The 25,515-nt window shown below is 44.0% G+C and overlaps 19 non-coding genes and 31 pseudogenes across 19 annotated transcripts; all 50 read right to left on the reverse strand.

Annotated features, from left to right (window-relative positions):
* Window positions 1-389: 389 nt before the first annotated feature.
* On the reverse strand, window positions 390-508 carry LOC147922075 (5S ribosomal RNA; annotated as a pseudogene).
* A 395-nt stretch (window positions 509-903) lies between these two features.
* LOC147922076 (5S ribosomal RNA) lies at window positions 904-1,022 on the reverse strand (annotated as a pseudogene).
* Window positions 1,023-1,409: 387 nt separating this feature from the next.
* LOC147922077 (5S ribosomal RNA) lies at window positions 1,410-1,528 on the reverse strand. Its single transcript, XR_015589575.1, has one exon. It is a non-coding gene; the product is annotated as a 5S ribosomal RNA (ribosomal RNA).
* A 395-nt stretch (window positions 1,529-1,923) lies between these two features.
* On the reverse strand, window positions 1,924-2,042 carry LOC147922078 (5S ribosomal RNA; annotated as a pseudogene).
* Window positions 2,043-2,437: 395 nt separating this feature from the next.
* On the reverse strand, window positions 2,438-2,556 carry LOC147922079 (5S ribosomal RNA; annotated as a pseudogene).
* Window positions 2,557-2,942: 386 nt separating this feature from the next.
* Window positions 2,943-3,061, reverse strand: LOC147922080 (5S ribosomal RNA). Its single transcript, XR_015589576.1, has one exon. It is a non-coding gene; the product is annotated as a 5S ribosomal RNA (ribosomal RNA).
* A 395-nt stretch (window positions 3,062-3,456) lies between these two features.
* On the reverse strand, window positions 3,457-3,575 carry LOC147922081 (5S ribosomal RNA; annotated as a pseudogene).
* A 386-nt stretch (window positions 3,576-3,961) lies between these two features.
* Window positions 3,962-4,080, reverse strand: LOC147922082 (5S ribosomal RNA). The gene has a single exon (XR_015589578.1). It is a non-coding gene; the product is annotated as a 5S ribosomal RNA (ribosomal RNA).
* A 395-nt stretch (window positions 4,081-4,475) lies between these two features.
* Window positions 4,476-4,594, reverse strand: LOC147922083 (5S ribosomal RNA; annotated as a pseudogene).
* A 395-nt stretch (window positions 4,595-4,989) lies between these two features.
* Window positions 4,990-5,108, reverse strand: LOC147922084 (5S ribosomal RNA; annotated as a pseudogene).
* Window positions 5,109-5,503: 395 nt separating this feature from the next.
* Window positions 5,504-5,622, reverse strand: LOC147922085 (5S ribosomal RNA; annotated as a pseudogene).
* A 395-nt stretch (window positions 5,623-6,017) lies between these two features.
* On the reverse strand, window positions 6,018-6,136 carry LOC147922086 (5S ribosomal RNA). Its single transcript, XR_015589579.1, has one exon. It is a non-coding gene; the product is annotated as a 5S ribosomal RNA (ribosomal RNA).
* A 395-nt stretch (window positions 6,137-6,531) lies between these two features.
* LOC147922087 (5S ribosomal RNA) lies at window positions 6,532-6,650 on the reverse strand (annotated as a pseudogene).
* Window positions 6,651-7,045: 395 nt separating this feature from the next.
* LOC147922088 (5S ribosomal RNA) lies at window positions 7,046-7,164 on the reverse strand (annotated as a pseudogene).
* A 395-nt stretch (window positions 7,165-7,559) lies between these two features.
* Window positions 7,560-7,678, reverse strand: LOC147922089 (5S ribosomal RNA; annotated as a pseudogene).
* A 387-nt stretch (window positions 7,679-8,065) lies between these two features.
* LOC147922090 (5S ribosomal RNA) lies at window positions 8,066-8,184 on the reverse strand. The gene has a single exon (XR_015589580.1). It is a non-coding gene; the product is annotated as a 5S ribosomal RNA (ribosomal RNA).
* Window positions 8,185-8,579: 395 nt separating this feature from the next.
* Window positions 8,580-8,698, reverse strand: LOC147922091 (5S ribosomal RNA; annotated as a pseudogene).
* A 395-nt stretch (window positions 8,699-9,093) lies between these two features.
* On the reverse strand, window positions 9,094-9,212 carry LOC147922092 (5S ribosomal RNA; annotated as a pseudogene).
* Window positions 9,213-9,598: 386 nt separating this feature from the next.
* On the reverse strand, window positions 9,599-9,717 carry LOC147922093 (5S ribosomal RNA). Its single transcript, XR_015589581.1, has one exon. It is a non-coding gene; the product is annotated as a 5S ribosomal RNA (ribosomal RNA).
* A 395-nt stretch (window positions 9,718-10,112) lies between these two features.
* Window positions 10,113-10,231, reverse strand: LOC147922094 (5S ribosomal RNA; annotated as a pseudogene).
* A 386-nt stretch (window positions 10,232-10,617) lies between these two features.
* Window positions 10,618-10,736, reverse strand: LOC147922095 (5S ribosomal RNA). The gene has a single exon (XR_015589582.1). It is a non-coding gene; the product is annotated as a 5S ribosomal RNA (ribosomal RNA).
* Window positions 10,737-11,131: 395 nt separating this feature from the next.
* LOC147922096 (5S ribosomal RNA) lies at window positions 11,132-11,250 on the reverse strand (annotated as a pseudogene).
* Window positions 11,251-11,636: 386 nt separating this feature from the next.
* LOC147922097 (5S ribosomal RNA) lies at window positions 11,637-11,755 on the reverse strand. Its single transcript, XR_015589584.1, has one exon. It is a non-coding gene; the product is annotated as a 5S ribosomal RNA (ribosomal RNA).
* Window positions 11,756-12,150: 395 nt separating this feature from the next.
* LOC147922098 (5S ribosomal RNA) lies at window positions 12,151-12,269 on the reverse strand (annotated as a pseudogene).
* Window positions 12,270-12,664: 395 nt separating this feature from the next.
* LOC147922099 (5S ribosomal RNA) lies at window positions 12,665-12,783 on the reverse strand (annotated as a pseudogene).
* A 387-nt stretch (window positions 12,784-13,170) lies between these two features.
* Window positions 13,171-13,289, reverse strand: LOC147922100 (5S ribosomal RNA). The gene has a single exon (XR_015589585.1). It is a non-coding gene; the product is annotated as a 5S ribosomal RNA (ribosomal RNA).
* Window positions 13,290-13,675: 386 nt separating this feature from the next.
* On the reverse strand, window positions 13,676-13,794 carry LOC147922101 (5S ribosomal RNA). The gene has a single exon (XR_015589586.1). It is a non-coding gene; the product is annotated as a 5S ribosomal RNA (ribosomal RNA).
* Window positions 13,795-14,189: 395 nt separating this feature from the next.
* Window positions 14,190-14,308, reverse strand: LOC147922102 (5S ribosomal RNA; annotated as a pseudogene).
* Window positions 14,309-14,694: 386 nt separating this feature from the next.
* Window positions 14,695-14,813, reverse strand: LOC147922103 (5S ribosomal RNA). The gene has a single exon (XR_015589587.1). It is a non-coding gene; the product is annotated as a 5S ribosomal RNA (ribosomal RNA).
* Window positions 14,814-15,208: 395 nt separating this feature from the next.
* Window positions 15,209-15,327, reverse strand: LOC147922104 (5S ribosomal RNA; annotated as a pseudogene).
* Window positions 15,328-15,713: 386 nt separating this feature from the next.
* On the reverse strand, window positions 15,714-15,832 carry LOC147922105 (5S ribosomal RNA). Its single transcript, XR_015589588.1, has one exon. It is a non-coding gene; the product is annotated as a 5S ribosomal RNA (ribosomal RNA).
* A 395-nt stretch (window positions 15,833-16,227) lies between these two features.
* LOC147922106 (5S ribosomal RNA) lies at window positions 16,228-16,346 on the reverse strand (annotated as a pseudogene).
* A 395-nt stretch (window positions 16,347-16,741) lies between these two features.
* On the reverse strand, window positions 16,742-16,860 carry LOC147922107 (5S ribosomal RNA; annotated as a pseudogene).
* Window positions 16,861-17,247: 387 nt separating this feature from the next.
* LOC147922108 (5S ribosomal RNA) lies at window positions 17,248-17,366 on the reverse strand. Its single transcript, XR_015589590.1, has one exon. It is a non-coding gene; the product is annotated as a 5S ribosomal RNA (ribosomal RNA).
* Window positions 17,367-17,761: 395 nt separating this feature from the next.
* On the reverse strand, window positions 17,762-17,880 carry LOC147922109 (5S ribosomal RNA; annotated as a pseudogene).
* Window positions 17,881-18,275: 395 nt separating this feature from the next.
* On the reverse strand, window positions 18,276-18,394 carry LOC147922110 (5S ribosomal RNA; annotated as a pseudogene).
* Window positions 18,395-18,789: 395 nt separating this feature from the next.
* LOC147922111 (5S ribosomal RNA) lies at window positions 18,790-18,908 on the reverse strand (annotated as a pseudogene).
* Window positions 18,909-19,125: 217 nt separating this feature from the next.
* LOC147922112 (5S ribosomal RNA) lies at window positions 19,126-19,244 on the reverse strand. Its single transcript, XR_015589591.1, has one exon. It is a non-coding gene; the product is annotated as a 5S ribosomal RNA (ribosomal RNA).
* A 395-nt stretch (window positions 19,245-19,639) lies between these two features.
* LOC147922113 (5S ribosomal RNA) lies at window positions 19,640-19,758 on the reverse strand (annotated as a pseudogene).
* A 396-nt stretch (window positions 19,759-20,154) lies between these two features.
* On the reverse strand, window positions 20,155-20,273 carry LOC147922114 (5S ribosomal RNA; annotated as a pseudogene).
* Window positions 20,274-20,659: 386 nt separating this feature from the next.
* Window positions 20,660-20,778, reverse strand: LOC147922115 (5S ribosomal RNA). Its single transcript, XR_015589593.1, has one exon. It is a non-coding gene; the product is annotated as a 5S ribosomal RNA (ribosomal RNA).
* Window positions 20,779-21,164: 386 nt separating this feature from the next.
* LOC147922116 (5S ribosomal RNA) lies at window positions 21,165-21,283 on the reverse strand. Its single transcript, XR_015589594.1, has one exon. It is a non-coding gene; the product is annotated as a 5S ribosomal RNA (ribosomal RNA).
* Window positions 21,284-21,678: 395 nt separating this feature from the next.
* Window positions 21,679-21,797, reverse strand: LOC147922117 (5S ribosomal RNA; annotated as a pseudogene).
* A 396-nt stretch (window positions 21,798-22,193) lies between these two features.
* On the reverse strand, window positions 22,194-22,312 carry LOC147922118 (5S ribosomal RNA; annotated as a pseudogene).
* A 386-nt stretch (window positions 22,313-22,698) lies between these two features.
* LOC147922119 (5S ribosomal RNA) lies at window positions 22,699-22,817 on the reverse strand. Its single transcript, XR_015589595.1, has one exon. It is a non-coding gene; the product is annotated as a 5S ribosomal RNA (ribosomal RNA).
* Window positions 22,818-23,212: 395 nt separating this feature from the next.
* LOC147922120 (5S ribosomal RNA) lies at window positions 23,213-23,331 on the reverse strand (annotated as a pseudogene).
* Window positions 23,332-23,717: 386 nt separating this feature from the next.
* On the reverse strand, window positions 23,718-23,836 carry LOC147922121 (5S ribosomal RNA). The gene has a single exon (XR_015589596.1). It is a non-coding gene; the product is annotated as a 5S ribosomal RNA (ribosomal RNA).
* A 395-nt stretch (window positions 23,837-24,231) lies between these two features.
* On the reverse strand, window positions 24,232-24,350 carry LOC147922122 (5S ribosomal RNA; annotated as a pseudogene).
* A 396-nt stretch (window positions 24,351-24,746) lies between these two features.
* LOC147922123 (5S ribosomal RNA) lies at window positions 24,747-24,865 on the reverse strand (annotated as a pseudogene).
* A 387-nt stretch (window positions 24,866-25,252) lies between these two features.
* LOC147922124 (5S ribosomal RNA) lies at window positions 25,253-25,371 on the reverse strand. Its single transcript, XR_015589597.1, has one exon. It is a non-coding gene; the product is annotated as a 5S ribosomal RNA (ribosomal RNA).
* Between the last annotated feature and the right edge of the window lie 144 nt (window positions 25,372-25,515).

The following is a 25,515-nucleotide window of genomic DNA, read 5'->3' on the forward strand; positions in this document are numbered from 1 at the left end:
ATATATCATGCAATCGCATATATCGTTTTTTGAAAACTCAAGGGATCATTCAATGTGGGTCCCACTTTATATGTGGACCGGTTTATTCACCTTGGACGTGCTTCGAACCGCGAAAAACAAGAGATAACCATATCCGAACATAATCTTGTACTCGTAGCTAATTGTGTCGCGATCACAAAAAAACATCTGAAACACTTTTAAACGTCAAAATTCGGCCTCCAGAATGGTCCAATGGAACGAAGACCCATTGCCTTGCCGAAAACACTCTTGGGGCTTTCCGAAAAGGTATTATGGGTCGCGTGGTTCCTCACGATGTAAAAGTTACGACGTTATGTTTGTACTATATAGGCTTACGCAACAACCAAAAAAAAAAAAAAAAAAAAGAGGGAGGGATGCAACACGAGGACTTCCCGGGAGGTCACTCATCCTAGTACTACTCTCGCCCAAGCACGCTTAACTGCGTTGTTCTGATGGGATCCGGTGCATTAGTGCTGGTATGATCGCATCCGTTAGTATATATCATGCAATCGCATATATCGTTTTTTGAAAACTCAAGGGATCATTCAATGTGGGTCCCACTTGATATGTGGACCGGTTTATTCACCTTGGACGTGCTTCGAACCGCGAAAAACAAGAGATAACCATATCCGAACATAATTTTGTACTCGTAGCTAATTGTGTCGCGATCACAAAAAAACATCCGAAACACTTTTAAACGTCAAAATTCGGCCTCCAGAATGGTCCAATGGGACGAAGACCCATTGCCTTGCCGGAAACACTCTTGGGGCTTTCCGAAAAGGTATTATGGGTCGCGTGGTTCCTCACGATGTAAAAGTTACGACGTTATGTTTGTACTATATAGGCTTACGCAACAACCAAAAAAAAAAAAAAAAAAAAGAGGGAGGGATGCAACACGAGGACTTCCCGGGAGGTCACTCATCCTAGTACTACTCTCGCCCAAGCACGCTTAACTGCGTTGTTCTGATGGGATCCGGTGCATTAGTGCTGGTATGATCGCATCCGTTAGTATATATCATGCAATCGCATATATCGTTTTTTGAAAACTCAAGGGATCATTCAATGTGGGTCCCACTTGATATGTGGACCGGTTTATTCACCTTGGACGTGCTTCGAACCGCGAAAAACAAGAGATAACCATATCCGAACATAATTTTGTACTCGTAGCTAATTGTGTCGCGATCACAAAAAAACATCCGAAACACTTTTAAACGTCAAAATTCGGCCTCCAGAATGGTCCAATGGGACGAAGACCCATTGCCTTGCCGGAAACACTCTTGGGGCTTTCCGAAAAGGTATTATGGGTCGCGTGGTTCCTCACGATGTAAAAGTTACGACGTTATGTTTGGACTATATAGGCTTACGCAACAACCAAAAAAAAAAAAGAGGGAGGGATGCAACACGAGGACTTCCCGGGAGGTCACCCATCCTAGTACTACTCTCGCCCAAGCACGCTTAACTGCGTTGTTCTGATGGGATCCGGTGCATTAGTGCTGGTATGATCGCATCCGTTAGTATATATCATGCAATCGCATATATCGTTTTTTGAAAACTCAAGGGATCATTCAATGTGGGTCCCACTTGATATGTGGACCGGTTTATTCACCTTGGACGTGCTTCGAACCGCGAAAAACAAGAGATAACCATATCCGAACATAATCTTGTACTCGTAGCTAATTGTGTCGCGATCACAAAAAAACATCTGAAACACTTTTAAACGTCAAAATTCGGCCTCCAGAATGGTCCAATGGGACGAAGACCCATTGCCTTGCCGGAAACACTCTTGGGGCTTTCCGAAAAGGTATTATGGGTCGCGTGGTTCCTCACGATGTAAAAGTTACGACGTTATGTTTGTACTATATAGGCTTACGCAACAACCAAAAAAAAAAAAAAAAAAAAGAGGGAGGGATGCAACACGAGGACTTCCCGGGAGGTCACTCATCCTAGTACTACTCTCGCCCAAGCCCGCTTAACTGCGTTGTTCTGATGGGATCCGGTGCATTAGTGCTGGTATGATCGCATCCGTTAGTATATATCATGCAATCGCATATATCGTTTTTTGAAAACTCAAGGGATCATTCAATGTGGGTCCCACTTTATATGTGGACCGGTTTATTCACCTTGGACGTGCTTCGAACCGCGAAAAACAAGAGATAACCATATCCGAACATAATCTTGTACTCGTAGCTAATTGTGTCGCGATCACAAAAAAACATCTGAAACACTTTTAAACGTCAAAATTCGGCCTCCAGAATGGTCCAATGGAACGAAGACCCATTGCCTTGCCGAAAACACTCTTGGGGCTTTCCGAAAAGGTATTATGGGTCGCGTGGTTCCTCACGATGTAAAAGTTACGACGTTATGTTTGTACTATATAGGCTTACGCAACAACCAAAAAAAAAAAAAAAAAAAAGAGGGAGGGATGCAACACGAGGACTTCCCGGGAGGTCACTCATCCTAGTACTACTCTCGCCCAAGCACGCTTAACTGCGTTGTTCTGATGGGATCCGGTGCATTAGTGCTGGTATGATCGCATCCGTTAGTATATATCATGCAATCGCATATATCGTTTTTTGAAAACTCAAGGGATCATTCAATGTGGGTCCCACTTGATATGTGGACCGGTTTATTCACCTTGGACGTGCTTCGAACCGCGAAAAACAAGAGATAACCATATCCGAACATAATTTTGTACTCGTAGCTAATTGTGTCGCGATCACAAAAAAACATCCGAAACACTTTTAAACGTCAAAATTCGGCCTCCAGAATGGTCCAATGGGACGAAGACCCATTGCCTTGCCGGAAACACTCTTGGGGCTTTCCGAAAAGGTATTATGGGTCGCGTGGTTCCTCACGATGTAAAAGTTACGACGTTATGTTTGGACTATATAGGCTTACGCAACAACCAAAAAAAAAAAGAGGGAGGGATGCAACACGAGGACTTCCCGGGAGGTCACCCATCCTAGTACTACTCTCGCCCAAGCACGCTTAACTGCGTTGTTCTGATGGGATCCGGTGCATTAGTGCTGGTATGATCGCATCCGTTAGTATATATCATGCAATCGCATATATCGTTTTTTGAAAACTCAAGGGATCATTCAATGTGGGTCCCACTTGATATGTGGACCGGTTTATTCACCTTGGACGTGCTTCGAACCGCGAAAAACAAGAGATAACCATATCCGAACATAATCTTGTACTCGTAGCTAATTGTGTCGCGATCACAAAAAAACATCTGAAACACTTTTAAACGTCAAAATTCGGCCTCCAGAATGGTCCAATGGAACGAAGACCCATTGCCTTGCCGAAAACACTCTTGGGGCTTTCCGAAAAGGTATTATGGGTCGCGTGGTTCCTCACGATGTAAAAGTTACGACGTTATGTTTGTACTATATAGGCTTACGCAACAACCAAAAAAAAAAAAAAAAAAAAGAGGGAGGGATGCAACACGAGGACTTCCCGGGAGGTCACTCATCCTAGTACTACTCTCGCCCAAGCACGCTTAACTGCGTTGTTCTGATGGGATCCGGTGCATTAGTGCTGGTATGATCGCATCCGTTAGTATATATCATGCAATCGCATATATCGTTTTTTGAAAACTCAAGGGATCATTCAATGTGGGTCCCACTTGATATGTGGACCGGTTTATTCACCTTGGACGTGCTTCGAACCGCGAAAAACAAGAGATAACCATATCCGAACATAATTTTGTACTCGTAGCTAATTGTGTCGCGATCACAAAAAAACATCCGAAACACTTTTAAACGTCAAAATTCGGCCTCCAGAATGGTCCAATGGGACGAAGACCCATTGCCTTGCCGGAAACACTCTTGGGGCTTTCCGAAAAGGTATTATGGGTCGCGTGGTTCCTCACGATGTAAAAGTTACGACGTTATGTTTGGACTATATAGGCTTACGCAACAACCAAAAAAAAAAAGAGGGAGGGATGCAACACGAGGACTTCCCGGGAGGTCACCCATCCTAGTACTACTCTCGCCCAAGCACGCTTAACTGCGTTGTTCTGATGGGATCCGGTGCATTAGTGCTGGTATGATCGCATCCGTTAGTATATATCATGCAATCGCATATATCGTTTTTTGAAAACTCAAGGGATCATTCAATGTGGGTCCCACTTGATATGTGGACCGGTTTATTCACCTTGGACGTGCTTCGAACCGCGAAAAACAAGAGATAACCATATCCGAACATAATCTTGTACTCGTAGCTAATTGTGTCGCGATCACAAAAAAACATCTGAAACACTTTTAAACGTCAAAATTCGGCCTCCAGAATGGTCCAATGGTACGAAGACCCATTGCCTTGCCGGAAACACTCTTGGGGCTTTCCGAAAAGGTATTATGGGTCGCGTGGTTCCTCACGATGTAAAAGTTACGACGTTATGTTTGTACTATATAGGCTTACGCAACAACCAAAAAAAAAAAAAAAAAAAAGAGGGAGGGATGCAACACGAGGACTTCCCGGGAGGTCACTCATCCTAGTACTACTCTCGCCCAAGCACGCTTAACTGCGTTGTTCTGATGGGATTCGGTGCATTAGTGCTGGTATGATCGCATCCGTTAGTATATATCATGCAATCGCATATATCGTTTTTTGAAAACTCAAGGGATCATTCAATGTGGGTCCCACTTGATATGTGGACCGGTTTATTCACCTTGGACGTGCTTCGAACCGCGAAAAACAAGAGATAACCATATCCGAACATAATCTTGTACTCGTAGCTAATTGTGTCGCGATCACAAAAAAACATCTGAAACACTTTTAAACGTCAAAATTCGGCCTCCAGAATGGTCCAATGGTACGAAGACCCATTGCCTTGCCGAAAACACTCTTGGGGCTTTCCGAAAAGGTATTATGGGTCGCGTGGTTCCTCACGATGTAAAAGTTACGACGTTATGTTTGTACTATATAGGCTTACGCAACAACCAAAAAAAAAAAAAAAAAAAAGAGGGAGGGATGCAACACGAGGACTTCCCGGGAGGTCACTCATCCTAGTACTACTCTCGCCCAAGCACGCTTAACTGCGTTGTTCTGATGGGATCCGGTGCATTAGTGCTGGTATGATCGCATCCGTTAGTATATATCATGCAATCGCATATATCGTTTTTTGAAAACTCAAGGGATCATTCAATGTGGGTCCCACTTGATATGTGGACCGGTTTATTCACCTTGGACGTGCTTCGAACCGCGAAAAACAAGAGATAACCATATCCGAACATAATCTTGTACTCGTAGCTAATTGTGTCGCGATCACAAAAAAACATCTGAAACACTTTTAAACGTCAAAATTCGGCCTCCAGAATGGTCCAATGGTACGAAGACCCATTGCCTTGCCGGAAACACTCTTGGGGCTTTCCGAAAAGGTATTATGGGTCGCGTGGTTCCTCACGATGTAAAAGTTACGACGTTATGTTTGTACTATATAGGCTTACGCAACAACCAAAAAAAAAAAAAAAAAAAAGAGGGAGGGATGCAACACGAGGACTTCCCGGGAGGTCACTCATCCTAGTACTACTCTCGCCCAAGCACGCTTAACTGCGTTGTTCTGATGGGATCCGGTGCATTAGTGCTGGTATGATCGCATCGGTTAGTATATATCATGCAATCGCATATATCGTTTTTTGAAAACTCAAGGGATCATTCAATGTGGGTCCCACTTTATATGTGGACCGGTTTATTCACCTTGGACGTGCTTCGAACCGCGAAAAACAAGAGATAACCATATCCGAACATAATCTTGTACTCGTAGCTAATTGTGTCGCGATCACAAAAAAACATCTGAAACACTTTTAAACGTCAAAATTCGGCCTCCAGAATGGTCCAATGGTACGAAGACCCATTGCCTTGCCGGAAACACTCTTGGGGCTTTCCGAAAAGGTATTATGGGTCGCGTGGTTCCTCACGATGTAAAAGTTACGACGTTATGTTTGTACTATATAGGCTTACGCAACAACCAAAAAAAAAAAAAAAAAAAAGAGGGAGGGATGCAACACGAGGACTTCCCGGGAGGTCACCCATCCTAGTACTACTCTCGCCCAAGCACGCTTAACTGCGTTGTTCTGATGGGATCCGGTGCATTAGTGCTGGTATGATCGCATCCGTTAGTATATATCATGCAATCGCATATATCGTTTTTTGAAAACTCAAGGGATCATTCAATGTGGGTCCCACTTGATATGTGGACCGGTTTATTCACCTTGGACGTGCTTCGAACCGCGAAAAACAAGAGATAACCATATCCGAACATAATCTTGTACTCGTAGCTAATTGTGTCGCGATCACAAAAAAACATCTGAAACACTTTTAAACGTCAAAATTCGGCCTCCAGAATGGTCCAATGGTACGAAGACCCATTGCCTTGCCGGAAACACTCTTGGGGCTTTCCGAAAAGGTATTATGGGTCGCGTGGTTCCTCACGATGTAAAAGTTACGACGTTATGTTTGTACTATATAGGCTTACGCAACAACCAAAAAAAAAAAAAAAAAAAAGAGGGAGGGATGCAACACGAGGACTTCCCGGGAGGTCACTCATCCTAGTACTACTCTCGCCCAAGCACGCTTAACTGCGTTGTTCTGATGGGATCCGGTGCATTAGTGCTGGTATGATCGCATCGGTTAGTATATATCATGCAATCGCATATATCGTTTTTTGAAAACTCAAGGGATCATTCAATGTGGGTCCCACTTTATATGTGGACCGGTTTATTCACCTTGGACGTGCTTCGAACCGCGAAAAACAAGAGATAACCATATCCGAACATAATCTTGTACTCGTAGCTAATTGTGTCGCGATCACAAAAAAACATCTGAAACACTTTTAAACGTCAAAATTCGGCCTCCAGAATGGTCCAATGGTACGAAGACCCATTGCCTTGCCGGAAACACTCTTGGGGCTTTCCGAAAAGGTATTATGGGTCGCGTGGTTCCTCACGATGTAAAAGTTACGACGTTATGTTTGTACTATATAGGCTTACGCAACAACCAAAAAAAAAAAAAAAAAAAAGAGGGAGGGATGCAACACGAGGACTTCCCGGGAGGTCACTCATCCTAGTACTACTCTCGCCCAAGCACGCTTAACTGCGTTGTTCTGATGGGATCCGGTGCATTAGTGCTGGTATGATCGCATCGGTTAGTATATATCATGCAATCGCATATATCGTTTTTTGAAAACTCAAGGGATCATTCAATGTGGGTCCCACTTTATATGTGGACCGGTTTATTCACCTTGGACGTGCTTCGAACCGCGAAAAACAAGAGATAACCATATCCGAACATAATCTTGTACTCGTAGCTAATTGTGTCGCGATCACAAAAAAACATCTGAAACACTTTTAAACGTCAAAATTCGGCCTCCAGAATGGTCCAATGGAACGAAGACCCATTGCCTTGCCGAAAACACTCTTGGGGCTTTCCGAAAAGGTATTATGGGTCGCGTGGTTCCTCACGATGTAAAAGTTACGACGTTATGTTTGTACTATATAGGCTTACGCAACAACCAAAAAAAAAAAAAAAAAAAAGAGGGAGGGATGCAACACGAGGACTTCCCGGGAGGTCACTCATCCTAGTACTACTCTCGCCCAAGCACGCTTAACTGCGTTGTTCTGATGGGATCCGGTGCATTAGTGCTGGTATGATCGCATCCGTTAGTATATATCATGCAATCGCATATATCGTTTTTTGAAAACTCAAGGGATCATTCAATGTGGGTCCCACTTGATATGTGGACCGGTTTATTCACCTTGGACGTGCTTCGAACCGCGAAAAACAAGAGATAACCATATCCGAACATAATTTTGTACTCGTAGCTAATTGTGTCGCGATCACAAAAAAACATCCGAAACACTTTTAAACGTCAAAATTCGGCCTCCAGAATGGTCCAATGGGACGAAGACCCATTGCCTTGCCGGAAACACTCTTGGGGCTTTCCGAAAAGGTATTATGGGTCGCGTGGTTCCTCACGATGTAAAAGTTACGACGTTATGTTTGGACTATATAGGCTTACGCAACAACCAAAAAAAAAAAAGAGGGAGGGATGCAACACGAGGACTTCCCGGGAGGTCACCCATCCTAGTACTACTCTCGCCCAAGCACGCTTAACTGCGTTGTTCTGATGGGATCCGGTGCATTAGTGCTGGTATGATCGCATCCGTTAGTATATATCATGCAATCGCATATATCGTTTTTTGAAAACTCAAGGGATCATTCAATGTGGGTCCCACTTGATATGTGGACCGGTTTATTCACCTTGGACGTGCTTCGAACCGCGAAAAACAAGAGATAACCATATCCGAACATAATCTTGTACTCGTAGCTAATTGTGTCGCGATCACAAAAAAACATCTGAAACACTTTTAAACGTCAAAATTCGGCCTCCAGAATGGTCCAATGGTACGAAGACCCATTGCCTTGCCGGAAACACTCTTGGGGCTTTCCGAAAAGGTATTATGGGTCGCGTGGTTCCTCACGATGTAAAAGTTACGACGTTATGTTTGTACTATATAGGCTTACGCAACAACCAAAAAAAAAAAAAAAAAAAAGAGGGAGGGATGCAACACGAGGACTTCCCGGGAGGTCACTCATCCTAGTACTACTCTCGCCCAAGCCCGCTTAACTGCGTTGTTCTGATGGGATCCGGTGCATTAGTGCTGGTATGATCGCATCCGTTAGTATATATCATGCAATCGCATATATCGTTTTTTGAAAACTCAAGGGATCATTCAATGTGGGTCCCACTTTATATGTGGACCGGTTTATTCACCTTGGACGTGCTTCGAACCGCGAAAAACAAGAGATAACCATATCCGAACATAATCTTGTACTCGTAGCTAATTGTGTCGCGATCACAAAAAAACATCTGAAACACTTTTAAACGTCAAAATTCGGCCTCCAGAATGGTCCAATGGAACGAAGACCCATTGCCTTGCCGAAAACACTCTTGGGGCTTTCCGAAAAGGTATTATGGGTCGCGTGGTTCCTCACGATGTAAAAGTTACGACGTTATGTTTGTACTATATAGGCTTACGCAACAACCAAAAAAAAAAAAAAAAAAAAGAGGGAGGGATGCAACACGAGGACTTCCCGGGAGGTCACTCATCCTAGTACTACTCTCGCCCAAGCACGCTTAACTGCGTTGTTCTGATGGGATCCGGTGCATTAGTGCTGGTATGATCGCATCCGTTAGTATATATCATGCAATCGCATATATCGTTTTTTGAAAACTCAAGGGATCATTCAATGTGGGTCCCACTTGATATGTGGACCGGTTTATTCACCTTGGACGTGCTTCGAACCGCGAAAAACAAGAGATAACCATATCCGAACATAATTTTGTACTCGTAGCTAATTGTGTCGCGATCACAAAAAAACATCCGAAACACTTTTAAACGTCAAAATTCGGCCTCCAGAATGGTCCAATGGGACGAAGACCCATTGCCTTGCCGGAAACACTCTTGGGGCTTTCCGAAAAGGTATTATGGGTCGCGTGGTTCCTCACGATGTAAAAGTTACGACGTTATGTTTGGACTATATAGGCTTACGCAACAACCACAAAAAAAAAGAGGGAGGGATGCAACACGAGGACTTCCCGGGAGGTCACCCATCCTAGTACTACTCTCGCCCAAGCACGCTTAACTGCGTTGTTCTGATGGGATCCGGTGCATTAGTGCTGGTATGATCGCATCCGTTAGTATATATCATGCAATCGCATATATCGTTTTTTGAAAACTCAAGGGATCATTCAATGTGGGTCCCACTTGATATGTGGACCGGTTTATTCACCTTGGACGTGCTTCGAACCGCGAAAAACAAGAGATAACCATATCCGAACATAATCTTGTACTCGTAGCTAATTGTGTCGCGATCACAAAAAAACATCTGAAACACTTTTAAACGTCAAAATTCGGCCTCCAGAATGGTCCAATGGAACGAAGACCCATTGCCTTGCCGAAAACACTCTTGGGGCTTTCCGAAAAGGTATTATGGGTCGCGTGGTTCCTCACGATGTAAAAGTTACGACGTTATGTTTGTACTATATAGGCTTACGCAACAACCAAAAAAAAAAAAAAAAAAAAGAGGGAGGGATGCAACACGAGGACTTCCCGGGAGGTCACTCATCCTAGTACTACTCTCGCCCAAGCACGCTTAACTGCGTTGTTCTGATGGGATCCGGTGCATTAGTGCTGGTATGATCGCATCCGTTAGTATATATCATGCAATCGCATATATCGTTTTTTGAAAACTCAAGGGATCATTCAATGTGGGTCCCACTTGATATGTGGACCGGTTTATTCACCTTGGACGTGCTTCGAACCGCGAAAAACAAGAGATAACCATATCCGAACATAATTTTGTACTCGTAGCTAATTGTGTCGCGATCACAAAAAAACATCCGAAACACTTTTAAACGTCAAAATTCGGCCTCCAGAATGGTCCAATGGGACGAAGACCCATTGCCTTGCCGGAAACACTCTTGGGGCTTTCCGAAAAGGTATTATGGGTCGCGTGGTTCCTCACGATGTAAAAGTTACGACGTTATGTTTGGACTATATAGGCTTACGCAACAACCAAAAAAAAAAAGAGGGAGGGATGCAACACGAGGACTTCCCGGGAGGTCACCCATCCTAGTACTACTCTCGCCCAAGCACGCTTAACTGCGTTGTTCTGATGGGATCCGGTGCATTAGTGCTGGTATGATCGCATCCGTTAGTATATATCATGCAATCGCATATATCGTTTTTTGAAAACTCAAGGGATCATTCAATGTGGGTCCCACTTGATATGTGGACCGGTTTATTCACCTTGGACGTGCTTCGAACCGCGAAAAACAAGAGATAACCATATCCGAACATAATCTTGTACTCGTAGCTAATTGTGTCGCGATCACAAAAAAACATCTGAAACACTTTTAAACGTCAAAATTCGGCCTCCAGAATGGTCCAATGGTACGAAGACCCATTGCCTTGCCGGAAACACTCTTGGGGCTTTCCGAAAAGGTATTATGGGTCGCGTGGTTCCTCACGATGTAAAAGTTACGACGTTATGTTTGTACTATATAGGCTTACGCAACAACCAAAAAAAAAAAAAAAAAAAAGAGGGAGGGATGCAACACGAGGACTTCCCGGGAGGTCACTCATCCTAGTACTACTCTCGCCCAAGCACGCTTAACTGCGTTGTTCTGATGGGATCCGGTGCATTAGTGCTGGTATGATCGCATCCGTTAGTATATATCATGCAATCGCATATATCGTTTTTTGAAAACTCAAGGGATCATTCAATGTGGGTCCCACTTTATATGTGGACCGGTTTATTCACCTTGGACGTGCTTCGAACCGCGAAAAACAAGAGATAACCATATCCGAACATAATTTTGTACTCGTAGCTAATTGTGTCGCGATCACAAAAAAACATCCGAAACACTTTTAAACGTCAAAATTCGGCCTCCAGAATGGTCCAATGGGACGAAGACCCATTGCCTTGCCGGAAACACTCTTGGGGCTTTCCGAAAAGGTATTATGGGTCGCGTGGTTCCTCACGATGTAAAAGTTACGACGTTATGTTTGGACTATATAGGCTTACGCAACAACCAAAAAAAAAAAGAGGGAGGGATGCAACACGAGGACTTCCCGGGAGGTCACCCATCCTAGTACTACTCTCGCCCAAGCACGCTTAACTGCGTTGTTCTGATGGGATCCGGTGCATTAGTGCTGGTATGATCGCATCCGTTAGTATATATCATGCAATCGCATATATCGTTTTTTGAAAACTCAAGGGATCATTCAATGTGGGTCCCACTTGATATGTGGACCGGTTTATTCACCTTGGACGTGCTTCGAACCGCGAAAAACAAGAGATAACCATATCCGAACATAATCTTGTACTCGTAGCTAATTGTGTCGCGATCACAAAAAAACATCTGAAACACTTTTAAACGTCAAAATTCGGCCTCCAGAATGGTCCAATGGTACGAAGACCCATTGCCTTGCCGGAAACACTCTTGGGGCTTTCCGAAAAGGTATTATGGGTCGCGTGGTTCCTCACGATGTAAAAGTTACGACGTTATGTTTGTACTATATAGGCTTACGCAACAACCAAAAAAAAAAAAAAAAAAAAGAGGGAGGGATGCAACACGAGGACTTCCCGGGAGGTCACTCATCCTAGTACTACTCTCGCCCAAGCACGCTTAACTGCGTTGTTCTGATGGGATTCGGTGCATTAGTGCTGGTATGATCGCATCCGTTAGTATATATCATGCAATCGCATATATCGTTTTTTGAAAACTCAAGGGATCATTCAATGTGGGTCCCACTTTATATGTGGACCGGTTTATTCACCTTGGACGTGCTTCGAACCGCGAAAAACAAGAGATAACCATATCCGAACATAATCTTGTACTCGTAGCTAATTGTGTCGCGATCACAAAAAAACATCTGAAACACTTTTAAACGTCAAAATTCGGCCTCCAGAATGGTCCAATGGTACGAAGACCCATTGCCTTGCCGGAAACACTCTTGGGGCTTTCCGAAAAGGTATTATGGGTCGCGTGGTTCCTCACGATGTAAAAGTTACGACGTTATGTTTGTACTATATAGGCTTACGCAACAACCAAAAAAAAAAAAAAAAAAAAGAGGGAGGGATGCAACACGAGGACTTCCCGGGAGGTCACTCATCCTAGTACTACTCTCGCCCAAGCACGCTTAACTGCGTTGTTCTGATGGGATCCGGTGCATTAGTGCTGGTATGATCGCATCCGTTAGTATATATCATGCAATCGCATATATCGTTTTTTGAAAACTCAAGGGATCATTCAATGTGGGTCCCACTTTATATGTGGACCGGTTTATTCACCTTGGACGTGCTTCGAACCGCGAAAAACAAGAGATAACCATATCCGAACATAATTTTGTACTCGTAGCTAATTGTGTCGCGATCACAAAAAAACATCCGAAACACTTTTAAACGTCAAAATTCGGCCTCCAGAATGGTCCAATGGGACGAAGACCCATTGCCTTGCCGGAAACACTCTTGGGGCTTTCCGAAAAGGTATTATGGGTCGCGTGGTTCCTCACGATGTAAAAGTTACGACGTTATGTTTGGACTATATAGGCTTACGCAACAACCAAAAAAAAAAAAGAGGGAGGGATGCAACACGAGGACTTCCCGGGAGGTCACCCATCCTAGTACTACTCTCGCCCAAGCACGCTTAACTGCGTTGTTCTGATGGGATCCGGTGCATTAGTGCTGGTATGATCGCATCCGTTAGTATATATCATGCAATCGCATATATCGTTTTTTGAAAACTCAAGGGATCATTCAATGTGGGTCCCACTTGATATGTGGACCGGTTTATTCACCTTGGACGTGCTTCGAACCGCGAAAAACAAGAGATAACCATATCCGAACATAATCTTGTACTCGTAGCTAATTGTGTCGCGATCACAAAAAAACATCCGAAACACTTTTAAACGTCAAAATTCGGCCTCCAGAATGGTCCAATGGGACGAAGACCCATTGCCTTGCCGGAAACACTCTTGGGGCTTTCCGAAAAGGTATTATGGGTCGCGTGGTTCCTCACGATGTAAAAGTTACGACGTTATGTTTGGACTATATAGGCTTACGCAACAACCACAAAAAAAAAGAGGGAGGGATGCAACACGAGGACTTCCCGGGAGGTCACCCATCCTAGTACTACTCTCGCCCAAGCACGCTTAACTGCGTTGTTCTGATGGGATCCGGTGCATTAGTGCTGGTATGATCGCATCCGTTAGTATATATCATGCAATCGCATATATCGTTTTTTGAAAACTCAAGGGATCATTCAATGTGGGTCCCACTTGATATGTGGACCGGTTTATTCACCTTGGACGTGCTTCGAACCGCGAAAAACAAGAGATAACCATATCCGAACATAATCTTGTACTCGTAGCTAATTGTGTCGCGATCACAAAAAAACATCTGAAACACTTTTAAACGTCAAAATTCGGCCTCCAGAATGGTCCAATGGAACGAAGACCCATTGCCTTGCCGAAAACACTCTTGGGGCTTTCCGAAAAGGTATTATGGGTCGCGTGGTTCCTCACGATGTAAAAGTTACGACGTTATGTTTGTACTATATAGGCTTACGCAACAACCAAAAAAAAAAAAAAAAAAAAGAGGGAGGGATGCAACACGAGGACTTCCCGGGAGGTCACTCATCCTAGTACTACTCTCGCCCAAGCACGCTTAACTGCGTTGTTCTGATGGGATCCGGTGCATTAGTGCTGGTATGATCGCATCCGTTAGTATATATCATGCAATCGCATATATCGTTTTTTGAAAACTCAAGGGATCATTCAATGTGGGTCCCACTTGATATGTGGACCGGTTTATTCACCTTGGACGTGCTTCGAACCGCGAAAAACAAGAGATAACCATATCCGAACATAATTTTGTACTCGTAGCTAATTGTGTCGCGATCACAAAAAAACATCCGAAACACTTTTAAACGTCAAAATTCGGCCTCCAGAATGGTCCAATGGGACGAAGACCCATTGCCTTGCCGGAAACACTCTTGGGGCTTTCCGAAAAGGTATTATGGGTCGCGTGGTTCCTCACGATGTAAAAGTTACGACGTTATGTTTGGACTATATAGGCTTACGCAACAACCAAAAAAAAAAAGAGGGAGGGATGCAACACGAGGACTTCCCGGGAGGTCACCCATCCTAGTACTACTCTCGCCCAAGCACGCTTAACTGCGTTGTTCTGATGGGATCCGGTGCATTAGTGCTGGTATGATCGCATCCGTTAGTATATATCATGCAATCGCATATATCGTTTTTTGAAAACTCAAGGGATCATTCAATGTGGGTCCCACTTGATATGTGGACCGGTTTATTCACCTTGGACGTGCTTCGAACCGCGAAAAACAAGAGATAACCATATCCGAACATAATCTTGTACTCGTAGCTAATTGTGTCGCGATCACAAAAAAACATCTGAAACACTTTTAAACGTCAAAATTCGGCCTCCAGAATGGTCCAATGGTACGAAGACCCATTGCCTTGCCGGAAACACTCTTGGGGCTTTCCGAAAAGGTATTATGGGTCGCGTGGTTCCTCACGATGTAAAAGTTACGACGTTATGTTTGTACTATATAGGCTTACGCAACAACCAAAAAAAAAAAAAAAAAAAAGAGGGAGGGATGCAACACGAGGACTTCCCGGGAGGTCACTCATCCTAGTACTACTCTCGCCCAAGCACGCTTAACTGCGTTGTTCTGATGGGATCCGGTGCATTAGTGCTGGTATGATCGCATCCGTTAGTATATATCATGCAATCGCATATATCGTTTTTTGAAAACTCAAGGGATCATTCAATGTGGGTCCCACTTTATATGTGGACCGGTTTATTCACCTTGGACGTGCTTCGAACCGCGAAAAACAAGAGATAACCATATCCGAACATAATTTTGTACTCGTAGCTAATTGTGTCGCGATCACAAAAAAACATCCGAAACACTTTTAAACGTCAAAATTCGGCCTCCAGAATGGTCCAATGGGACGAAGACCCATTGCCTTGCCGGAAACACTCTTGGGGCTTTCCGAAAAGGTATTATGGGTCGCGTGGTTCCTCACGATGTAAAAGTTACGACGTTATGTTTGGACTATATAGGCTTACGCAACAACCAAAAAAAAAAAGAGGGAGGGATGCAACACGAGGACTTCCCGGGAGGTCACCCATCCTAGTACTACTCTCGCCCAAGCACGCTTAACTGCGTTGTTCTGATGGGATCCGGTGCATTAGTGCTGGTATGATCGCATCCGTTAGTATATATCATGCAATCGCATATATCGTTTTTTGAAAACTCAAGGGATCATTCAATGTGGGTCCCACTTGATATGTGGACCGGTTTATTCACCTTGGACGTGCTTCGAACCGCGAAAAACAAGAGATAACCATATCCGAACATAATCTTGTACTCGTAGCTAATTGTGTCGCGATCACAAAAAAACATCTGAAACACTTTTAAACGTCAAAATTCGGCCTCCAGAATGGTCCAATGGTACGAAGACCCATTGCCTTGCCGGAAACACTCTTGGGGCTTTCCGAAAAGGTATTATGGGTCGCGTGGTTCCTCACGATGTAAAAGTTACGACGTTATGTTTGTACTATATAGGCTTACGCAACAACCAAAAAAAAAAAAAAAAAAAAGAGGGAGGGATGCAACACGAGGACTTCCCGGGAGGTCACTCATCCTAGTACTACTCTCGCCCAAGCACGCTTAACTGCGTTGTTCTGATGGGATTCGGTGCATTAGTGCTGGTATGATCGCATCCGTTAGTATATATCATGCAATCGCATATATCGTTTTTTGAAAACTCAAGGGATCATTCAATGTGGGTCCCACTTTATATGTGGACCGGTTTATTCACCTTGGACGTGCTTCGAACCGCGAAAAACAAGAGATAACCATATCCGAACATAATCTTGTACTCGTAGCTAATTGTGTCGCGATCACAAAAAAACATCTGAAACACTTTTAAACGTCAAAATTCGGCCTCCAGAATGGTCCAATGGTACGAAGACCCATTGCCTTGCCGAAAACACTCTTGGGGCTTTCCGAAAAGGTATTATGGGTCGCGTGGTTCCTCACGATGTAAAAGTTACGACGTTATGTTTGTACTATATAGGCTTACGCAACAACCAAAAAAAAAAAAAAAAAAAAGAGGGAGGGATGCAACACGAGGACTTCCCGGGAGGTCACTCATCCTAGTACTACTCTCGCCCAAGCACGCTTAACTGCGTTGTTCTGATGGGATCCGGTGCATTAGTGCTGGTATGATCGCATCCGTTAGTATATATCATGCAATCGCATATATCGTTTTTTGAAAACTCAAGGGATCATTCAATGTGGGTCCCACTTGATATGTGGACCGGTTTATTCACCTTGGACGTGCTTCGAACCGCGAAAAACAAGAGATAACCATATCCGAACATAATTTTGTACTCGTAGCTAATTGTGTCGCGATCACAAAAAAACATCCGAAACACTTTTAAACGTCAAAATTCGGCCTCCAGAATGGTCCAATGGGACGAAGACCCATTGCCTTGCCGGAAACACTCTTGGGGCTTTCCGAAAAGGTATTATGGGTCGCGTGGTTCCTCACGATGTAAAAGTTACGACGTTATGTTTGGACTATATAGGCTTACGCAACAACCAAAAAAAAAAAAGAGGGAGGGATGCAACACGAGGACTTCCCGGGAGGTCACCCATCCTAGTACTACTCTCGCCCAAGCACGCTTAACTGCGTTGTTCTGATGGGATCCGGTGCATTAGTGCTGGTATGATCGCATCCGTTAGTATATATCATGCAATCGCATATATCGTTTTTTGAAAACTCAAGGGATCATTCAATGTGGGTCCCACTTGATATGTGGACCGGTTTATTCACCTTGGACGTGCTTCGAACCGCGAAAAACAAGAGATAACCATATCCGAACATAATCTTGTACTCGTAGCTAATTGTGTCGCGATCACAAAAAAACATCTGAAACACTTTTAAACGTCAAAATTCGGCCTCCAGAATGGTCCAATGGTACGAAGACCCATTGCCTTGCCGGAAACACTCTTGGGGCTTTCCGAAAAGGTATTATGGGTCGCGTGGTTCCTCACGATGTAAAAGTTACGACGTTATGTTTGTACTATATAGGCTTACGCAACAACCAAAAAAAAAAAAAAAAAAAAGAGGGAGGGATGCAACACGAGGACTTCCCGGGAGGTCACTCATCCTAGTACTACTCTCGCCCAAGCACGCTTAACTGCGTTGTTCTGATGGGATCCGGTGCATTAGTGCTGGTATGATCGCATCCGTTAGTATATATCATGCAATCGCATATATCGTTTTTTGAAAACTCAAGGGATCATTCAATGTGGGTCCCACTTGATATGTGGACCGGTTTATTCACCTTGGACGTGCTTCGAACCGCGAAAAACAAGAGATAACCATATCCGAACATAATCTTGTACTCGTAGCTAATTGTGTCGCGATCACAAAAAAACATCTGAAACACTTTTAAACGTCAAAATTCGGCCTCCAGAATGGTCCAATGGTACGAAGACCCATTGCCTTGCCGGAAACACTCTTGGGGCTTTCCGAAAAGGTATTATGGGTCGCGTGGTTCCTCACGATGTAAAAGTTACGACGTTATGTTTGTACTATATAGGCTTACGCAACAACCAAAAAAAAAAAAAAAAAAAAGAGGGAGGGATGCAACACGAGGACTTCCCGGGAGGTCACTCATCCTAGTACTACTCTCGCCCAAGCACGCTTAACTGCGTTGTTCTGATGGGATTCGGTGCATTAGTGCTGGTATGATCGCATCCGTTAGTATATATCATGCAATCGCATATATCGTTTTTTGAAAACTCAAGGGATCATTCAATGTGGGTCCCACTTTATATGTGGACCGGTTTATTCACCTTGGACGTGCTTCGAACCGCGAAAAACAAGAGATAACCATATCCGAACATAATCTTGTACTCGTAGCTAATTGTGTCGCGATCACAAAAAAACATCTGAAACACTTTTAAACGTCAAAATTCGGCCTCCAGAATGGTCCAATGGTACGAAGACCCATTGCCTTGCCGAAAACACTCTTGGGGCTTTCCGAAAAGGTATTATGGGTCGCGTGGTTCCTCACGATGTAAAAGTTACGACGTTATGTTTGTACTATATAGGCTTACGCAACAACCAAAAAAAAAAAAAAAAAAAAGAGGGAGGGATGCAACACGAGGACTTCCCGGGAGGTCACTCATCCTAGTACTACTCTCGCCCAAGCACGCTTAACTGCGTTGTTCTGATGGGATCCGGTGCATTAGTGCTGGTATGATCGCATCAACCAAAAAAAAAAAAAAAAAAAAGAGGGAGGGATGCAACACGAGGACTTCCCGGGAGGTCACTCATCCTAGTACTACTCTCGCCCAAGCACGCTTAACTGCGTTGTTCTGATGGGATCCGGTGCATTATGGGTCGCGTGGTTCCTCACGATGTAAAAGTTACGACGTTATGTTTGGACTATATAGGCTTACGCAACAACCAAAAAAAAAAAGAGGGAGGGATGCAACACGAGGACTTCCCGGGAGGTCACCCATCCTAGTACTACTCTCGCCCAAGCACGCTTAACTGCGTTGTTCTGATGGGATCCGGTGCATTAGTGCTGGTATGATCGCATCCGTTAGTATATATCATGCAATCGCATATATCGTTTTTTGAAAACTCAAGGGATCATTCAATGTGGGTCCCACTTGATATGTGGACCGGTTTATTCACCTTGGACGTGCTTCGAACCGCGAAAAACAAGAGATAACCATATCCGAACATAATCTTGTACTCGTAGCTAATTGTGTCGCGATCACAAAAAAACATCTGAAACACTTTTAAACGTCAAAATTCGGCCTCCAGAATGGTCCAATGGTACGAAGACCCATTGCCTTGCCGGAAACACTCTTGGGGCTTTCCGAAAAGGTATTATGGGTCGCGTGGTTCCTCACGATGTAAAAGTTACGACGTTATGTTTGTACTATATAGGCTTACGCAACAACCAAAAAAAAAAAAAAAAAAAAGAGGGAGGGATGCAACACGAGGACTTCCCGGGAGGTCACTCATCCTAGTACTACTCTCGCCCAAGCACGCTTAACTGCGTTGTTCTGATGGGATCCGGTGCATTAGTGCTGGTATGATCGCATCCGTTAGTATATATCATGCAATCGCATATATCGTTTTTTGAAAACTCAAGGGATCATTCAATGTGGGTCCCACTTTATATGTGGACCGGTTTATTCACCTTGGACGTGCTTCGAACCGCGAAAAACAAGAGATAACCATATCCGAACATAATCTTGTACTCGTAGCTAATTGTGTCGCGATCACAAAAAAACATCTGAAACACTTTTAAACGTCAAAATTCGGCCTCCAGAATGGTCCAATGGAACGAAGACCCATTGCCTTGCCGAAAACACTCTTGGGGCTTTCCGAAAAGGTATTATGGGTCGCGTGGTTCCTCACGATGTAAAAGTTACGACGTTATGTTTGTACTATATAGGCTTACGCAACAACCAAAAAAAAAAAAAAAAAAAAAGAGGGAGGGATGCAACACGAGGACTTCCCGGGAGGTCACTCATCCTAGTACTACTCTCGCCCAAGCACGCTTAACTGCGTTGTTCTGATGGGATCCGGTGCATTAGTGCTGGTATGATCGCATCCGTTAGTATATATCATGCAATCGCATATATCGTTTTTTGAAAACTCAAGGGATCATTCAATGTGGGTCCCACTTGATATGTGGACCGGTTTATTCACCTTGGACGTGCTTCGAACCGCGAAAAACAAGAGATAACCATATCCGAACATAATTTTGTACTCGTAGCTAATTGTGTCGCGATCACAAAAAAACATCCGAAACACTTTTAAACGTCAAAATTCGGCCTCCAGAATGGTCCAATGGGACGAAGACCCATTGCCTTGCCGGAAACACTCTTGGGGCTTTCCGAAAAGGTATTATGGGTCGCGTGGTTCCTCACGATGTAAAAGTTACGACGTTATGTTTGGACTATATAGGCTTACGCAACAACCAAAAAAAAAAAGAGGGAGGGATGCAACACGAGGACTTCCCGGGAGGTCACCCATCCTAGTACTACTCTCGCCCAAGCACGCTTAACTGCGTTGTTCTGATGGGATCCGGTGCATTAGTGCTGGTATGATCGCATCCGTTAGTATATATCATGCAATCGCATATATCGTTTTTTGAAAACTCAAGGGATCATTCAATGTGGGTCCCACTTGATATGTGGACCGGTTTATTCACCTTGGACGTGCTTCGAACCGCGAAAAACAAGAGATAACCATATCCGAACATAATCTTGTACTCGTAGCTAATTGTGTCGCGATCACAAAAAAACATCTGAAACACTTTTAAACGTCAAAATTCGGCCTCCAGAATGGTCCAATGGTACGAAGACCCATTGCCTTGCCGGAAACACTCTTGGGGCTTTCCGAAAAGGTATTATGGGTCGCGTGGTTCCTCACGATGTAAAAGTTACGACGTTATGTTTGGACTATATAGGCTTACGCAACAACCAAAAAAAAAAAGAGGGAGGGATGCAACACGAGGACTTCCCGGGAGGTCACCCATCCTAGTACTACTCTCGCCCAAGCACGCTTAACTGCGTTGTTCTGATGGGATCCGGTGCATTAGTGCTGGTATGATCGCATCCGTTAGTATATATCATGCAATCGCATATATCGTTTTTTGAAAACTCAAGGGATCATTCAATGTGGGTCCCACTTGATATGTGGACCGGTTTATTCACCTTGGACGTGCTTCGAACCGCGAAAAACAAGAGATAACCATATCCGAACATAATCTTGTACTCGTAGCTAATTGTGTCGCGATCACAAAAAAACATCTGAAACACTTTTAAACGTCAAAATTCGGCCTCCAGAATGGTCCAATGGTACGAAGACCCATTGCCTTGCCGGAAACACTCTTGGGGCTTTCCGAAAAGGTATTATGGGTCGCGTGGTTCCTCACGATGTAAAAGTTACGACGTTATGTTTGTACTATATAGGCTTACGCAACAACCAAAAAAAAAAAAAAAAAAAAGAGGGAGGGATGCAACACGAGGACTTCCCGGGAGGTCACTCATCCTAGTACTACTCTCGCCCAAGCACGCTTAACTGCGTTGTTCTGATGGGATCCGGTGCATTAGTGCTGGTATGATCGCATCCGTTAGTATATATCATGCAATCGCATATATCGTTTTTTGAAAACTCAAGGGATCATTCAATGTGGGTCCCACTTTATATGTGGACCGGTTTATTCACCTTGGACGTGCTTCGAACCGCGAAAAACAAGAGATAACCATATCCGAACATAATCTTGTACTCGTAGCTAATTGTGTCGCGATCACAAAAAAACATCTGAAACACTTTTAAACGTCAAAATTCGGCCTCCAGAATGGTCCAATGGAACGAAGACCCATTGCCTTGCCGAAAACACTCTTGGGGCTTTCCGAAAAGGTATTATGGGTCGCGTGGTTCCTCACGATGTAAAAGTTACGACGTTATGTTTGTACTATATAGGCTTACGCAACAACCAAAAAAAAAAAAAAAAAAAAAGAGGGAGGGATGCAACACGAGGACTTCCCGGGAGGTCACTCATCCTAGTACTACTCTCGCCCAAGCACGCTTAACTGCGTTGTTCTGATGGGATCCGGTGCATTAGTGCTGGTATGATCGCATCCGTTAGTATATATCATGCAATCGCATATATCGTTTTTTGAAAACTCAAGGGATCATTCAATGTGGGTCCCACTTGATATGTGGACCGGTTTATTCACCTTGGACGTGCTTCGAACCGCGAAAAACAAGAGATAACCATATCCGAACATAATTTTGTACTCGTAGCTAATTGTGTCGCGATCACAAAAAAACATCTGAAACACTTTTAAACGTCAAAATTCGGCCTCCAGAATGGTCCAATGGGACGAAGACCCATTGCCTTGCCGGAAACACTCTTGGGGCTTTCCGAAAAGGTATTATGGGTCGCGTGGTTCCTCACGATGTAAAAGTTACGACGTTATGTTTGGACTATATAGGCTTACGCAACAACCAAAAAAAAAAAGAGGGAGGGATGCAACACGAGGACTTCCCGGGAGGTCACCCATCCTAGTACTACTCTCGCCCAAGCACGCTTAACTGCGTTGTTCTGATGGGATCCGGTGCATTAGTGCTGGTATGATCGCATCCGTTAGTATATATCATGCAATCGCATATATCGTTTTTTGAAAACTCAAGGGATCATTCAATGTGGGTCCCACTTTATATGTGGACCGGTTTATTCACCTTGGACGTGCTTCGAACCGCGAAAAACAAGAGATAACCATATCCGAACATAATCTTGTACTCGTAGCTAATTGTGTCGCGATCACAAAAAAACATCTGAAACACTTTTAAACGTCAAAATTCGGCCTCCAGAATGGTCCAATGGTACGAAGACCCATTGCCTTGCCGGAAACACTCTTGGGGCTTTCCGAAAAGGTATTATGGGTCGCGTGGTTCCTCACGATGTAAAAGTTACGACGTTATGTTTGTACTATATAGGCTTACGCAACAACCAAAAAAAAAAAAAAAAAAAAGAGGGAGGGATGCAACACGAGGACTTCCCGGGAGGTCACTCATCCTAGTACTACTCTCGCCCAAGCACGCTTAACTGCGTTGTTCTGATGGGATCCGGTGCATTAGTGCTGGTATGATCGCATCCGTTAGTATATATCATGCAATCGCATATATCGTTTTTTGAAAACTCAAGGGATCATTCAATGTGGGTCCCACTTGATATGTGGACCGGTTTATTCACCTTGGACGTGCTTCGAACCGCGAAAAACAAGAGATAACCATATCCGAACATAATTTTGTACTCGTAGCTAATTGTGTCGCGATCACAAAAAAACATCCGAAACACTTTTAAACGTCAAAATTCGGCCTCCAGAATGGTCCAATGGGACGAAGACCCATTGCCTTGCCGGAAACACTCTTGGGGCTTTCCGAAAAGGTATTATGGGTCGCGTGGTTCCTCACGATGTAAAAGTTACGACGTTATGTTTGGACTATATAGGCTTACGCAACAACCAAAAAAAAAAAGAGGGAGGGATGCAACACGAGGACTTCCCGGGAGGTCACCCATCCTAGTACTACTCTCGCCCAAGCACGCTTAACTGCGTTGTTCTGATGGGATCCGGTGCATTAGTGCTGGTATGATCGCATCCGTTAGTATATATCATGCAATCGCATATATCGTTTTTTGAAAACTCAAGGGATCATTCAATGTGGGTCCCACTTGATATGTGGACCGGTTTATTCACCTTGGACGTGCTTCGAACCGCGAAAAACAAGAGATAACCATATCCGAACATAATCTTGTACTCGTAGCTAATTGTGTCGCGATCACAAAAAAACATCTGAAACACTTTTAAACGTCAAAATTCGGCCTCCAGAATGGTCCAATGGTACGAAGACCCATTGCCTTGCCGGAAACACTCTTGGGGCTTTCCGAAAAGGTATTATGGGTCGCGTGGTTCCTCACGATGTAAAAGTTACGACGTTATGTTTGTACTATATAGGCTTACGCAACAACCAAAAAAAAAAAAAAAAAAAAGAGGGAGGGATGCAACACGAGGACTTCCCGGGAGGTCACTCATCCTAGTACTACTCTCGCCCAAGCACGCTTAACTGCGTTGTTCTGATGGGATTCGGTGCATTAGTGCTGGTATGATCGCATCCGTTAGTATATATCATGCAATCGCATATATCGTTTTTTGAAAACTCAAGGGATCATTCAATGTGGGTCCCACTTTATATGTGGACCGGTTTATTCACCTTGGACGTGCTTCGAACCGCGAAAAACAAGAGATAACCATATCCGAACATAATCTTGTACTCGTAGCTAATTGTGTCGCGATCACAAAAAAACATCTGAAACACTTTTAAACGTCAAAATTCGGCCTCCAGAATGGTCCAATGGTACGAAGACCCATTGCCTTGCCGAAAACACTCTTGGGGCTTTCCGAAAAGGTATTATGGGTCGCGTGGTTCCTCACGATGTAAAAGTTACGACGTTATGTTTGTACTATATAGGCTTACGCAACAACCAAAAAAAAAAAAAAAAAAAAAGAGGGAGGGATGCAACACGAGGACTTCCCGGGAGGTCACTCATCCTAGTACTACTCTCGCCCAAGCACGCTTAACTGCGTTGTTCTGATGGGATCCGGTGCATTAGTGCTGGTATGATCGCATCTGTTAGTATATATCATGCAATCGCATATATCGTTTTTTGAAAACTCAAGGGATCATTCAATGTGGGTCCCACTTGATATGTGGACCGGTTTATTCACCTTGGACGTGCTTCGAACCGCGAAAAACAAGAGATAACCATATCCGAACATAATTTTGTACTCGTAGCTAATTGTGTCGCGATCACAAAAAAACATCCGAAACACTTTTAAACGTCAAAATTCGGCCTCCAGAATGGTCCAATGGGACGAAGACCCATTGCCTTGCCGGAAACACTCTTGGGGCTTTCCGAAAAGGTATTATGGGTCGCGTGGTTCCTCACGATGTAAAAGTTACGACGTTATGTTTGGACTATATAGGCTTACGCAACAACCAAAAAAAAAAAAGAGGGAGGGATGCAACACGAGGACTTCCCGGGAGGTCACCCATCCTAGTACTACTCTCGCCCAAGCACGCTTAACTGCGTTGTTCTGATGGGATCCGGTGCATTAGTGCTGGTATGATCGCATCCGTTAGTATATATCATGCAATCGCATATATCGTTTTTTGAAAACTCAAGGGATCATTCAATGTGGGTCCCACTTGATATGTGGACCGGTTTATTCACCTTGGACGTGCTTCGAACCGCGAAAAACAAGAGATAACCATATCCGAA

Source organism: Camelina sativa, chromosome 18 (genome assembly GCF_030686135.1).
Source record: "Camelina sativa cultivar CO46 ecotype springtype chromosome 18, ASM3068613v1".
In the NCBI taxonomy this organism is placed as follows: domain Eukaryota; kingdom Viridiplantae; phylum Streptophyta; class Magnoliopsida; order Brassicales; family Brassicaceae; genus Camelina; species Camelina sativa.